Source organism: Mobula hypostoma, chromosome 3 (assembly GCF_963921235.1).
Source record: "Mobula hypostoma chromosome 3, sMobHyp1.1, whole genome shotgun sequence".
NCBI lineage: Eukaryota > Metazoa > Chordata > Chondrichthyes > Myliobatiformes > Myliobatidae > Mobula > Mobula hypostoma.
In genome coordinates, this window is record NC_086099.1 from 162,189,394 (window position 1) to 162,204,501 (window position 15,108).

Consider the following 15,108-nt stretch of genomic DNA (forward strand, 5'->3'; position numbering starts at 1 on the left):
CAATACAGAAAAAAACAATTTGCCGTGACTTGATAAGTGGCAAACGGCATTCATGCCATAAGCATGCTAGAGAAAGTCTCTTCCCATCTAGAGGGTTTTCAGCCAGCAAACCTTGATATTCAATGATGTTACCACCACCAAGTCCAGTCTCATCAGCTTCATAAGGTTTTATACTGGCCAGATACTCAACCAGACCAGACATAAAAACATTGGAACAAGAACAAGAATAAGAATCCTATAAATGACTTGGCTCCTGAAATATAAAAGCCGTCCAACATTTACAGGGTCTATTGGGAGTGGGATGGCATACTGTCCACTTGCTTGGATGAGAGCAGCTACAACAATTCTCAATCTGTTTGACACTATCCACTTGGTTTGGTATTTGATTCACCACCTTACCATTGTTCACCGGTTATAGTGTTGTTCACTACAGTTGCTCACCTCAGACTACTTCACTGGAATCTCCCAAATATGCAGCCTCCATCACAAAAAACCCAAAGGCAATAGGTGCGTGTGAGCACCAGTACCTGGAAATTCCTGACCAAACTGCACAAAGCTTAACTTATATAGAACATGGAAAAGTACAGTACAGGCCCTTTGACCCACTATATTGCAATGACTTTTTTTTCAAATTTTATTTCTAGAAAATTTTTAAACCCCAAACCCTTCAGCCAGTGTTGGAATTATGTAAATCATAGCTTACAAAACATAAAATTATCCATAAAATAAAATCAAACATGGCAGAAATAAATATCAATATTATAACCATGTGTGTCTATTTAGACCTCTAATAACAGAAAAGGCTGCCATTCAGCAATATGCTTCACCACACATTCACCACTATTTCCCCACGAGGAATCTTAAATATTTGCCCCATTTTTGTGTATTGATGTCCAATCTATCAAACTGTTTGTAAGACATGCGTTCAAAAGCTGCCACTTTGGCTATTTCTGTGACACTCTCCTGAAATGATGGTCCCCCCAAGTTCCTCCAACCTCTAAATGTAATTTGTCTTCCTACCATTATACCTGTCTGGATCTAATTTTGAGAGTGTTTATCTCCAAATAACCCAAATGTTTCTCCCAAGACAAAAAGTCTAGGGCAGAAATGGAGCTGAATACCTGAAACTTCACCAATATAGTACATGCTCTCCGGTCCTGTTCCAGAATTCAAGAATTTTGGGCTGCAATGACTTTAAAATCTATTCTACAACCCTTCCCTCCTACCTAGCCCATAATCCTTCATTTTTCTTTCATGCCTGTGTCCATCTAAGAGTCTCTTAATGTCCCTGATGTATCAACCTCAACCACTATCCCTGGCAGCATATTCCAGACTATGTGTTTAAAAATAAGTCTGGCGAAAGTTCTTGCCTCCTTGGGATAAATGAACTGGCTGTCCACTCTATCTGTGCCTTTTATAATTTTAATAAACCTCTATCAAGTCACCACTCCTCCTCCTTTGCTCCAATGACAAAAGCCCTAGCATACTGAACCTCTCCTCAAAAAGACATATTCTCTAATCCAGGTAGCATCCTGGTAAATCTCCTTTCCACTCTCTCTAAAGCTTCCATATCCTTCCTGTAATGAGGCGACCAGAACTGAACACAATACTCCAAGTGTGGCTAACCAAAGTTTTACAGAGCTGCAATGTTACCTCACACCTCTTGAAATAAATCCCCTGTCAAATGAAGGCCAAAACACCACAGGCCTTCTTAACCATCCTATCAATTTGTGAGGCAATTTTGAGGGATCAATGGACGTGGACCGCAAGATTTGCTGTTACTCTGTACTCAAGATGATCTTCCAAAAAGTATCACTTCACACTTTTCAGGATGGAACTCTGTCTGCCACTTCTCAGCTCAGCTCTGCATTCTCTTTACATCCTGTTGTAACCAATGACTTAGAAATGCATTCCTGTTCTCATATTGACACTGGGTCTAAATCCTGTCACTCCCTCCCCAGTAGCACCGTGGCTGCTTATTGAATTGTAGAGAAGTATAATGCATTGCTTCCAGTGAGTATTACTAGATAAATAGTTTGTCATCAAACACTAAAACTCCAATCATATGAATTTGGTGGAGTTGCACTGACCGATTTTGTGGATTATTGGATGTAATTAATTACATCAATGCATTTTTATTTCACTTTTTTGAATGTCTGATTGCAATTTGATAAATATTCCCACCAATTAGCTACGTTTAAAGGAAGCATGGAAAATGGAACCCTGGTGAGTTTAAAGGGACCATAGGAAATGGATTTCCTGGTGTCTTGAAAGAGAGTGTGGAACCATCACCTTGATGAGACAGATAAAAAACCCACTGGGATTTCCAAATAGTCAGATAATGCATTATCAGAGTTTCACTTGGATCTGAGTATACAGGCACACTTTCCAATTTTGTGTGTGTGATAAACTATAAGGAAGACATTGAACATCTTCATGGAAACACAGACAGATTGGTGGAGTGAATGGAAATGAGCCAGATGAAATTTAATGCATTAAATGCAGTGCCATATTTCATTAGGAAGAATGAGAAGAGACAATATGAATCACAGAGCATAATTTGCCAATGGGTGAAGGAACAAAGATTGGACAAAACATTGGTTTGGTCACAAAAGTAGCATGAGGAAAAGCTTTTTGATACATGGAATGGTTAGGGTCTGGGGTTTACTACAAGTTGTGATACAGAAGGCAGTGTCAATCTGATTCAAAAGGGAGCTCGATGAATAAGTGAAAGCAAAGTAACTATCAGAGCTTTGGTAGAAAGCAGGGGCAAGATTAGCTGGATTACTTATGGATGAAGTCACAGTAGACTGATGGACTGAATGGCCTCTTGTGTATAACTTTTCTCCTATTTTGTCACAATTCAAAGTTTAACAGGCAAAATGCATAATTGTACTCAATCTTCCTCAGGTGATGTCTAGGAGGTTCAGGATTTAGACCTAGTGGCTAGAAGAGACCAGGAATACAGTTTCAAGTCAGGTTCATGTACAACTTGGACTATTATCTGCTACGATTGGTCTTCCCAAACACTTTATTTCATACATTCACATTGTATCACCTTTACTTCATCCTAAATGTCATGATCTGATCATAACTTCAAAAAATACTCTAGTATGTCCACATATGTTCAGATTTATTTGAACAAAGATTCAAAGGTTGCTCATGTTTTTCTATGATCAGTTTGTATGGAAAGCATTATAGTCAATATCTGTATTTTTAGCACACCAGCTACTTGATAAGTACTTGCAGCTATTTTCAAAAAGCAAAATGATACACAGGTGACAGTATCAAAATGTCAAAGTAAATGCATTGAAATTATATTTCCTTTGAATATCAGTTTGAACTTACTAGTCTACTGCAATGCAAGGTTAAAATCAGGGACACTACTTTCATTGACTGGGCTTAGAATTTTAAATTAATCCATTAATTTATTTCATAATCTCCTCTTCTCTAATAGAAACTATTTTGTTATTCTAGCTGTTTCTTCATATTCATGTTTTCCCAAACATTCAGTATTCTGAAGAGGTTGTAATATATTTCTCCTATTGTTTCAACCTGCAGAATGTTATAAGTTATGCAAGATTAACTTTCCTATTGATGTTTATGTAACTACCTTTTCCATTTGCTACTTCATTGATTTAATTTTGATTCATGTAGAGTCTGGGTTCCCATTTTAAAACATGAAAGGGATGTGAGGTTTACCATTTTTGTTATGCACTCAGTGGCCACTTTATTAGTAACTCCTGTACCTAATAAAGTGGCTACGAAGTGCATGTTAACACGAGGAAATCTGCAGATTCTGGAAATTCAAGCAACACACACAAAATGCTGGTGGAACGCAGCAGGTCAGGCAGCATCTATAGGAAGAGGTACAGTCGACGTTTTGGGCCGAGACCCTTCATCAGGACTAACTGAGAGAAGAGATAGTAAGAAATTTGAAAGTGGGAGGGGGAGGGGAAGATCCAAAATGATCAGAGAAGACGGAGGGGGGAGGGATGGAGCCAAGAGCTGGACAGGTGATAGGCAAAAGGGGTACAAGGCTGGAGAAGGGAGAGGATCATGGGACGGGAGGAGAGGAGCACCAGAGGAAGATGGAGAGAGCAGGCAAGGAGTTATAGTGAGAGGGACAGAGGGAGAAAAAGGAGAGAGAGAAAGAAAGGGGAATAAATAAATAAATAAACAAACAAACAAATAAATAAATAAGTAATTAAATAAGGGATGGGGTAAGAAGGGGAGGTGGGCATTAATGGAAATTAGAGAAGTCAATGTTCATGCCATCAGGTTGGAGGCTACCCAGACGGAATATAAGGTGTTGTTCCTCCAACCTGAGTGTGGCTTCATCTTGACAGTAGAGGAGGCCGTCCCCACCACTGTGCACAGACTCCAAAAAGCAGCATCCATCATCAAACCTGTAGTCAAGACTGGCACCAGCCAATCCACCATCAAGATTATTATCTGTACCGAAAGGTTACCAGAAAACTGCCAGTAACATCACGAAGGACCCCACCTGCCCTGCTCATCGACTGTTTGTCCCTCTCCCATCAGGGAGTAGGTTATGTAGCATTCACACCAGGACCACCAGACTCAAATTCAGTTATTTTCCCTGAGCAGTAAGGCTGATTAACACCTCCACCTACTAACTTCACCTCTACTTTATCATTTCTCATCGTCACCTTGTGTGCAACCTAGCAGCATATATAATCAACTTATATAGGCTATCTTATGTATTTATATTTATTGTGTGTTTTTATTGTTATTATTTGTTCATTGTCTTTTGTGTTTTTGATCCAGAGTAACAATTATTTTGTTCTCCTTACACTTATATACAGAAAATCAAAGGGTATGGGGGTGGGGATAACTGGAAGAATTGGATCAGCCCATGATTGAATGGTGGAGCAGACTCAATAGGCCGAATGGCCTACTTCTGCTCCTATATCTTATGGTTTTATGGTCTAAAACAGGGGTAGGCAATCTTAAGCACAAATCATTTTCCAGTATGCCTTATTCATAATTTGAGGCAAAACATAACTAGATGAATTTAAACGGATAATTCCCATATTTCAAGTTTTTTATAGCATTTGTCTGGCTCACCGTCCACTCATTAATACGCGATCCAGCCCACAGAGGCAAAAAGGTTGCTGACTCTGGTCTAAAATGACATTAAACAACCTTGAATCTTGCATGGTGGGATCTTTGCTACTATTGTTAGACAGGAGGTACAGAAGTTTTATGTTCCACACCACCAGATTCAGAAACAGTTACTACTCTACAGCCACTGTGTTCCTGAACTGGTGCGGATAACTTCATTCATCATGCTTCTGCTTACAGACTCACATTCAAGTCTCTTTACAACTCATGTTCTTTATATTTGTTTTTGTATAAAATTCTATTGCATTTCTTTTTCCCTAAAATATGCATGCATTATTTGATAACAAATTTCCTTTGAACTTTGAGCTTGATTGCTTTAAAGTGTTGGGCCTGACATAGATCTCCTGAGATGTTAACACCCCAGGGATTTGAAGCTGCACACACTTTCCACGGCTGACCCCTCTATGAGAGAACATGTATGTTCTCCCATAGATCCCTTCCTGAAACCAACAATCTCACTGATGTAGAGTGTGACATTGCTGTGATACCACTCAACCAGCCAATGTATCTCACTCCTCTCAGCTTCTTCGTCACCATCCCAGACTCTGCCTATAATATCAGGGTCACTGGTGAATTTTGTAGATGGAATTTGAGCTGTGACTAGCCACACAGTCATGTGTGTAAAAAGAGTAGAACAGTGAACTAAGCACGCATCCTTGAGATGTGGCTGTGTAGACTGTCAACAAGAAGGAAATGTCATTAGCAATCTGACTGGTCTTCTCCAGGGGAAGTGAAGGATCCATGTGAAGGAAAGGGACTGGGGGTTGGCAGAATCATGGGGAGAGCATGGTTTAAAAAAAACAGAATAGTCTCTCGTCAATCAAGAGAAAATCTGGAGATGCTGGAAATCATTGCAACACACACAAAATGCTGGAGGAACTCAGCAAGCCAGGCAGCATCTATGGAAAAGAATACAGTAAAGGGGTCTTGGCCTGAAACGTCAACTGCACACTTTTCCGAAGATGCTGCCTGGCCTGCTGAGTTCCTCCAGCATTTTGTGTGTGTTTCAATAAATCAATTGGTTGATGTAGTCTACATGAACTTCAGTAAGGCCTTTAACTGGTTGCACATGGGAAATCAGTCTGAAAGGTTAGAACCTATGGGGATCTGAAACATCTTGGGAAATTGAATCGAAAATTGGCTTGGTAATAAGAGGCTGAGAGTGATGGTGATGGTTTTATTTTGTGATTGGAAGCCTGTGACCTGTGGTGTACCACAGGGATTAGTGCAGGTAACCCTACTGTTTGTTATATACAATACTGATTTGAGTATGAATATAGGAGATGCAATTAGTAAGTTTACAGATTCCATTAAAATTATGGTAACGTTGATAGTTAGGAAGATAGTTTTATGTTGGAGAACAATATTGATCAGATGGTGAGATAGACAGAGCAATAGTATGTGGAACTTAATCCCAATAAGTGCAAGGTGATACACTTTGTTATGACTAGTAATAGTAGAACATACACTTGCAATGAAAATTGAATAACAGAAATACCTTGGTGTACAAGTTCAAGCAAGTGGTGGTGAGATAAATCAAATGGTGGAGAAGGTGTACAGCATAATTGCACTCATTAACCATGACATAAAATAAATAAGCAGGGAGAATGAACGAGATACAAGTTTAGAAAACTCTGGTTTAGCAACAACTGGAGTACTATGTGCAGTTCTAGTCATCAAACTTTGTAAGAACATGACTGAGAGTGTTCAAAGAAGTCTTTCTTCTTGTCTGAGGATGTTGTCTGAGATGAATGTTCACTTTTGAGGAGAGGCTGGCTAGGCTGGATGTGTTTACCTTCAGGTAGAGATGACTGAATTGAGGACCAAAATAGATTCTGCAGGTGATGGAAATTTTGAGCACCACATAAAAAAATGCTGGAAGAACTCAGCAAGTCAGTCAACATCTACGAAGGGAAGTGAACTGTCAACTCTGTCCTGATGAAGGGTCTTGGTCGGAAACCTTGACTGTCCATTCCCACCTCCCCACCATAGTACCTGCCTGACCTACCAAGTTCCTGCAGTATTTTGTGTGTGTGACTGAATGGAGGCCTTATGGAAGTGCATAAAAATATAAGGAGATAGGATAGATCATGGAAACATTTCCCCATTGTATTGGTGTCAACAACTACCAGGAACTAAGTTAAAGTTGGGGGTGGGTGATACGAAAAAGATATTATTCACCAAGATGGTGAGGAGAGCCTGGCTAGAATTAATTGCTCTCTGAACAAAGATCTGTACTCACTGCAATATGCTTATTGCCACAACAGATCTACAGATGACTCCATCTCACTAATTTGCCACTCAGCTTTGAAGCCCCTTAATAACAGCAAATCATGGGTCAGGTTGCTGTTTATCAATTATAGCACAGTGTTCAACATTACTATCCCCTCAGTACTTATCAACAAGCTTCAAAACCTGGGCCCCTCTACCTCCTCGCAACACTCACAAAATGCTGGAGGAACTTAGCAGGCCAGGCAGCATCCATTGAAAAGAGTACAGTTGATGTTTCAGACCAAAACCCCTCTACCTCCTATTGCAACTGGATTGTTAGAGAATTTAGTGCTGATCAAACACAAAGTAGGCAAAGACATTGAAGCTAGTTATCACCTTTATTTTGTGAATTCACGGGGAGCCGTTCTATATGTGTCCGCCAACGCAAGGGTACAATTCAAATTGATACAGTAAATCTAATCACACTAGCTCAACTGGTCTCCAGACACTGCTTCTGCAACTTATACAGCATTAGCACCTATACAATAAGTTCCTCATTGATCAGAGTACCAAACAATCCATTAATCACATTGCCTCTCAGACAATTAGCAGTTATACAATTGGTTACTCATTGATGACATGATCTATTGTCAGTTAGTACAAAGAAGATAGACCATGCAATGTACACAGAATGCTGGAGAAACTCAGTGGGTCAGGAGGCACCTATAGAAAAGAGTAGAGTCGATGTTTCGGGCCAAGCCCCTTCGGCAGGACTCAGTCCAGAATGTCGACTGTTCTCTTTTCCACAGGTGCTGCCTGGACTGTTGAGTTCCTCCAGCATTTTGTTTGTGTTGAATTTCCAGCATCTGCAGCTTTTCTCTTGTTTGGAATTGATTTATTGATATACTGTATTAACTCCTTCAAAAACTAAATCAAATAAGCTTAGGCAAGATTTATGCCTAACAAGGACATCCTAACCGCTTATGATTGTCTTTCCAATATGCTACGTATATAAATTCAGCTGTGATTTGCACATTACATATTTATTTTCAAAAGTCACACCAAACTATTATTTCAATTATCTTGAGAAATTTGTGTTTGGTCAACAGCTCCAAATACCTTAACATGCATGTACTTAGTGTCAGGGATTAGTTTCCATCTGTGACCACTTCGCTGCCACGCACACCACAACCACCTTATCACATTCAGTAAGTAGTTGAAGTGTAGGTGATTGTGCTTCACGTGAATTACAAAGTTGAGATCAGAACAAATTTCATTGTGTGTTTGTGATCCACCCTCAACCAGAGCACTTAGTGTGGTCTACAGGCAGCAAAGTGATGGGGGTTGATTTTCTTCCCCATGGTGAGTTTACATGGAAATCTGACACAAAAATAAATTACTTGAATGAATATTATCCATCAATAAACACTGCTAATTTCAAGCAACACACTAAATGTTGGAAGAACTCAACAAGTCAGGCAGCATCTATAGTGAGGAGCAAAGAGTTGACATTTCAGGCCGAGACACTTCATCAGGACTGGAAAGGACTGGAGAGAGCCAAAAAAAAAAGTGGTGGAAGAGAGGAAGGACTAAGCTACAAGGTGAGATGTGAAGCCAGGTGGGTGTGGGAGGGAAGATTAAGATTAAGTTGAAGAAGAAATCTGCTCGAAGAGGAGAGTAGACCATGGAAAAAAGGGAAGGAGAGCACCAGAGAGAGGTGATAGAAATCATTATTAGTTCTGTCAGGTTGGAGGCTACCCAGACAGGATAAAAAATGTTACTCCTCCAATCTGACTATTTCAGGGCCTGAACGGTGTTTAGGGAGCAGGAGAATGGGCATGTATAGCACTTGCGCCACTTACACTACTCGCACAGGTAAATGCCAGAAGGGAGATCAGCGGGGAGGGACAAATGGACAAGGGTATTATGGAGAGAGTGACCCCTGCAGGAAGTGGATAATGGGAGGGGTGAGGTAAAGATGCGTCTGATGGTAGGATCCCGTTGACGATGATGGAAGTTGTGGAGAATGATGTGCTATATGTGAAGGCTGGTGAGGTGGTGGGTGAGAACAAAAAGAACTTTATTCCTTTTGTAGGAGCAGAAAGATAGGACGAGGGCAGATATCCAGAAATGGAGGAGATATGGGTGAGGGCAGCATCAATGGTAGAGCAAGGTAAAGTCTGTTCTCTGAAAGAGGACGTCCTAGATATTCCTGAAAGGAAAGCCTCATCCAGAGAACAGATGCAATGGAGATGGAGGAACTGAGAAAAAGGAATGACATTTTTACAAGTGACAGGGTATGAAGACATATAGTCAAGTTAGCTGTGAAAGTCAGTAGGTTTATAAAATATATCTGTAGACAGTCTGTCTCCACAGATGGAGACAGAGAGATTGAGAAAGGGGAGTGAGGCATCAGAGATGGTTTTAAGTTTAATTTAAAAGCTCTTTGACAGGACAGCATTTATCACTGAAATACTATGCTGGGTTTAAGTTATTGTTTTAAAGTAATCTCCAAACTGATGAAGACTTGTTTGTCCATTGTTCACCCCATGGTCTTTCAGATCAGAAGAGAATTGACACCTTAGCAGATGAAGGGACTAAATTGGTCCACCTTCTAAACAGATTTAATTTGTAAATAAAGGAGAGCAGGCAAAATATTAATATGATTCAGAATCACATTAAATGTAGTAAGTGACTTAAAGGCAGTGTAGAAAATAAATGATCAAGAGAGTATTGGGGACACAAAGAAAATATTTCTGTGATGCTGAGAAGTGAGAGGTGCCAGTCATTCAGTAATCTGAGGCTGGTCCAGAATCATTGTCATCTATCATTTCATAAGACCACAAAGCATAAGAGCAGAATTGGGCCATTCGAACTATCGAGTCAGATTGGCCATTCCATCAGGGCTGACTTATTATCCCTCTCAATCCCATTCTCCCTGTAACCTTTGACACCCTTACTAATCAAGAATCTATCAACCTCTCCTTTAAATATATCCAATGACTTGGCCTCTACGTCCATCCATGGCAATGAATTTCTCAGGTTCACTAGCCTCTGGTTAAAGAAGTTCCTCATCATCTCTGTCCTTATAGTTGGTGTCTACATTCCCCCCAGTGCTAATGCTAAGGAAGCGTTCTGTGAACTGTATGGGGCTATTAGCGAACTGCAGAACGCACAGCCTGATGGACTGTTTATTGTCACTGGAGATTTTAACCACGCGAACCTTAAGTCAGTGCTCCCCAGATTCCATCAGAATGTGGAATTTGCAACGAGAGGGGAGAATACATATTTACACAAACATTCCCAATGCGTACCAGGCGGAGCCCTGCCCCCACCTCGTTTACTCAGACCACATCTCTGTTATGCTAATCCCAGCATACCGACCACTCATCAGGCGCTCTAGACCAGTTCAGAAGCAGGTGAAAACCTGGCCAGCAGGAGCCATCTCTGCTCTTCAAGACTGCATTGAGCACACTGACTGGCACATGTTCAGGGAGGCTGCAACCGATGGCGACCTTACCAATTTAGAGGAGTACATGGCATCAGTGACCAGCTACATCAGCAAGTGAATTGATGATGTCACTATGGCCAAGACCATCACTACACACGCTAACCAGAAGCCGTGGATGACCGCGGAGGTGTGTGCGCTGATGAGGACCTGAGACTCCGCCTTCAGAGCAGACGACAAGGCAGCCCTAACAACAGCGAGGGCCAAACTGTCCCGGGCCATCAGAGAGGCAAAGCGTGCACACGCCCAGCGAATCCACAGCCACTTCCAGGACAGCGGAGACATGCGGCGCATGTGGAAGGGTATTCAGGACATCACCAACTACAAGACAACACCATCTGCCTGTGCTGGTGATGCCTCCCTCCCAGATGCATTGAACAACTTCTACGCTCATTTTGAGGTGGAAAATGATGTGGCGGCGAGGAAGACCACCCTTCCTCCAAATGACCAGATGCTGTGTCTTACTGTGGCTGATGTGAGGAGAACCCTGTGCAGGGTCAATGCACGGAAGACTGCTGGACCAGACAATATTCCTGGCAGAGTGCTTAGAGGATGTGCAGACCAGCTAGCTGAGATTCTCATTGACATCTTCAACATCCCCCTGAGCAGCGCCATTGTTCCTACATGCTTCAAGGCCGCCACCATCTCCCCGTGCTGAAGAAGTCTTCAGTGTCCTGCCTCAACGACTACCGTCCCGTTGCACTCACATCCATCATCATGAAGTGTTTCGAGAGGCTCGGCATGAGGCACATAAAGACCCTGCTGCCCCCCTCACTGGAGCCCCTGCAGTTCGTGTACAGTCCCAACCATTCAACAGACGATGCCATTGCCATCACCCTCCACCTGGCCCTAACCCACCTGGACAAAAAAGACACGTACGTTCAAATGCTGTTCATTCAACACAATCATTCCTCAGAAACTGATTGGAAAGCTGAGCCTACTGGGCCTGAACACCTCACTCTGCAACTGGATCCTAGACTTCCTGACTGGGAGACCTCAGTCAGTCCGGATCGGGAGCAGCATCTCCAACAGCATCACACTGAGCATGGGGGCCCCCCAGGGCTGTGTGCTCAGTCCACTGCTGTTCACTGTGCTGCAACACACAGCTCGAACCACATCATTAAATTCACCGATGACACGACTGTGGTGGGTCTCATCAGCAAGAACAATGAGTCAGCATACAGAGAGGAGGTGCAGCGGCTAACGGACTGGTGCAGAGCCAACAACCTGTCTCTGAATGAGAACAAAACAAAAGAGATGGTTGTTGACTTCAGGAGGACACGGAGCGACCACTCTTCGCTGAACATCGACGACTCCTCTGTAGAGATCATTAAAGCACCAAATTTCTTGGTGTTCACCTGGCAGAGAATCTCACCTGGTCCCTCAACACCAGCTCCATAGCAAAGAAAACCCAGCAGTGACTCTACTTTCTGCGAAGGCTGAGAAAAGTCCATCTCCCACCCACCCCCCATCCTCACCACATTCTGCAGAGGTTGTATTGAGAGCATCCTGAGCAGCTGCATCACTGCCTGGTTCAGAAATTGCACCATCTCGGATCGTAAGACACCGCAGCCGATAGTGAGGTCAGCCGAGAAGATCATTGCAGTCTCTTCCCACACGCTGCATCCGTAAAGCAAACAGCATTATGAAGGACCCCACGGACCCCTCATACAAACTCTTCTCCCTCCTGCCATCCGGCAAAAGGCAAAAGGCACCTAAGCATTCGGGCTCTCACGACCAGACTATGTAACAGTTTCTTGCCCCAAGCCATCAGACTCCTCAATACCCTGAGCCTGGACTGACACCAAACTACTGCCCTCTACTGTGTCCACTGTCTTGTTTATTATTTATTGTAATTCCTGCACTATTTTGTGCACTTTATGCAGTCCTGGGTGGGCCTGTAGTCCAGTGTAGTTTTTGTGTTGTTTTTATGTAGTTCAGTGTAGTTTTTGTATTGTTTCATGTAGTACCATGGCCCTGAAAAACGTTGTCTCGTTTTTACTGTGTACTGTACCAGCAGTTATGGTCGGAATGACAATAAAAAGCGACTTGACTTGACTTGACTTCTAAAGGGAGTATTGTATTCTGAAGTCTGCCCTCTGGCACTAGACTCCCCAACCATTGAAAACATCCTCTCAACATCAACTCTATCCAGGCCTTTAAATTTTCAATAGGTTTCAATGGGATCTCCCCTCATTCTTCTAAACACCAGTGAATACAGGCCCAGAGTATTAAATGCTCCTCATACATTAACCGTTTCATTCCCAGATCATCCTTATAAACCTCATCTGGACCCTTTCCTATGCCAGTATATCCTTTCTTAGAAAAGGAACCCAAAACTGCTCTCTATACTCCAAATGTTGTTTGAACAATACTTTATAAATCCTCAACATTACATTCTTGCTTTTATGTTCTAGTCCTCTTGCCATGAGTGCTGACGTTGTATTTGATTGTGACAAACCACCAGAATTTTATTATTTTTTCACATACCGTAAAGAAATGTGCAAGCTTTGTTTTGTCTGTTAAGGTTGACTATATGTACTCATTTAAAAGGGTCTATATTACAAATTATTTAAACATGGAAAATAAAGCTTATATTTTTCATTGATAACGATAAAGAACAGACAAGTTAATTTCTAATTTTGTGAATTCAATATTTCTATCTAAAAATCAGTTTGTAATTGATGTTCTCCTCAAAATATGCTGACTTTTTTCTCATCCACGATTTTCAAGGATGAATTAAAATTAATTTTAAATTGTGCCTTATAGTACAAGGATTTTAGCAGTCAGTTAAACTTACTCTATGGATGTAAATTCGTGCACAATATACACTCTACAGTCTAAAGGGGCTGTACTAAAGTCATTAAATGTTTAGCAATATGGTGTTACAATACTTCTATGCATGGCTTAAGCTCAATCAATTTGACTGACTACTCCTTTTTAATACTTATTGCCGGAACATTTCTAAATCAAAAAGTCAAACAGCAAGGCATAAATTTAAGACAGCAACAGTGTAGTTTATAATTTTATTGGCTTTTTTATGATGTTGCTGATAAAGTAGACCTTGACAATCATGGATCTGCGCCTGGGAAGTCTTCACTCTCCAGGGTGCAGGCCTGGGCAAGGTTGTATGGAAGACCATCACTTGCCCATGCAGCAAGTCTCCCCTCTCCTCTCCTTGTTGTCCAAGGGAAGGGCATTAGGACCCACACAGCTTGGCACCAGTGTTGTCGCAGAGCAATGTGTGATTAAGTGCCTTGCTCAAGGACACAACACGTTCCCTCGGCTGGGGCTCGAACTCATGACCTTCAGGAAGCTAGACCAATGCCTTAACCACTTGGCCACGTGCTCACACATTGTAATTACTGCTTTTCAACATTTTATACAAATCACATTTGTCCTTTCCACATTCTGCATAAAGGTAAGATATTCTAAAATATGGGCTGCAAAATGTAAGAAAATAAATGATTTGTTCAAAGTTATAATTCAGCCTTCCTGTATTGTGTGTGTATATGCACACACACATTTTTGAAAACCAAGTCGTTAGTGGTTTTCAACAAAATCAGAAGAGCTTAATTGATATTGTGATAAACTATTGCCTTCTGTGCTCTTACTTATAGTTCTGAAATTTCATAGCTGATCTTAAATTCTGAACTCTCATCAAATACTCAATTAGTCAGTTTTATGAGGAATACAGTATAAATAAAATGTTCAGAGAGAAAACCGATTTCATCCAGAGGTCTGAGCGTACTATTTACAAGAAGACCCTCCAATCTTCAAAATGCCTTTTTAAAGGAACTACACAGATACATCTGATTATTTAGCTTACTATTAGAAACACACTTAGACTTGAGAGAACTAAAAGCTTTTGGACTGGCAAAGTAAGGCCTCAGTCCATAAGCATAAACCATTACCCTTTATGCAACCAAGATTCATCTTCAAGTTTCTACTCGTGAGAGATTTTATTATATTCATATATAGGATGCAGTTTTCATTGACAAGGCCAACATTTAATGCCCATCCTTAATTGCCCTTGTAATGGGTCTGGTGTTCTTTGTTACATATGACTTTTTTTAAAATTAAGTACAATCATGAACAATAGGCTGATTAGAAATGCTGATCAAGTCAACTAGTTCCCAAGGAGAACTCTGATAGGCCAATCAGATGGTTCACTGCTGCTCAGCGATAGAACACAAAACATGGAAAAACTTGGCAGCTTCTCAATCAGCAAGTGTTGATAT

General features: G+C 41.3%; 1 protein-coding gene across 2 annotated transcripts in view; it reads right to left on the minus strand.

Annotated features, from left to right (window-relative positions):
• The window catches only part of cntnap2a (contactin associated protein 2a), a 1,898,214-nt gene that overhangs the window by 1,029,770 nt on the left and 853,336 nt on the right, over positions 1-15,108 (minus strand). The gene's annotated exons all lie outside the window — the stretch shown is intronic.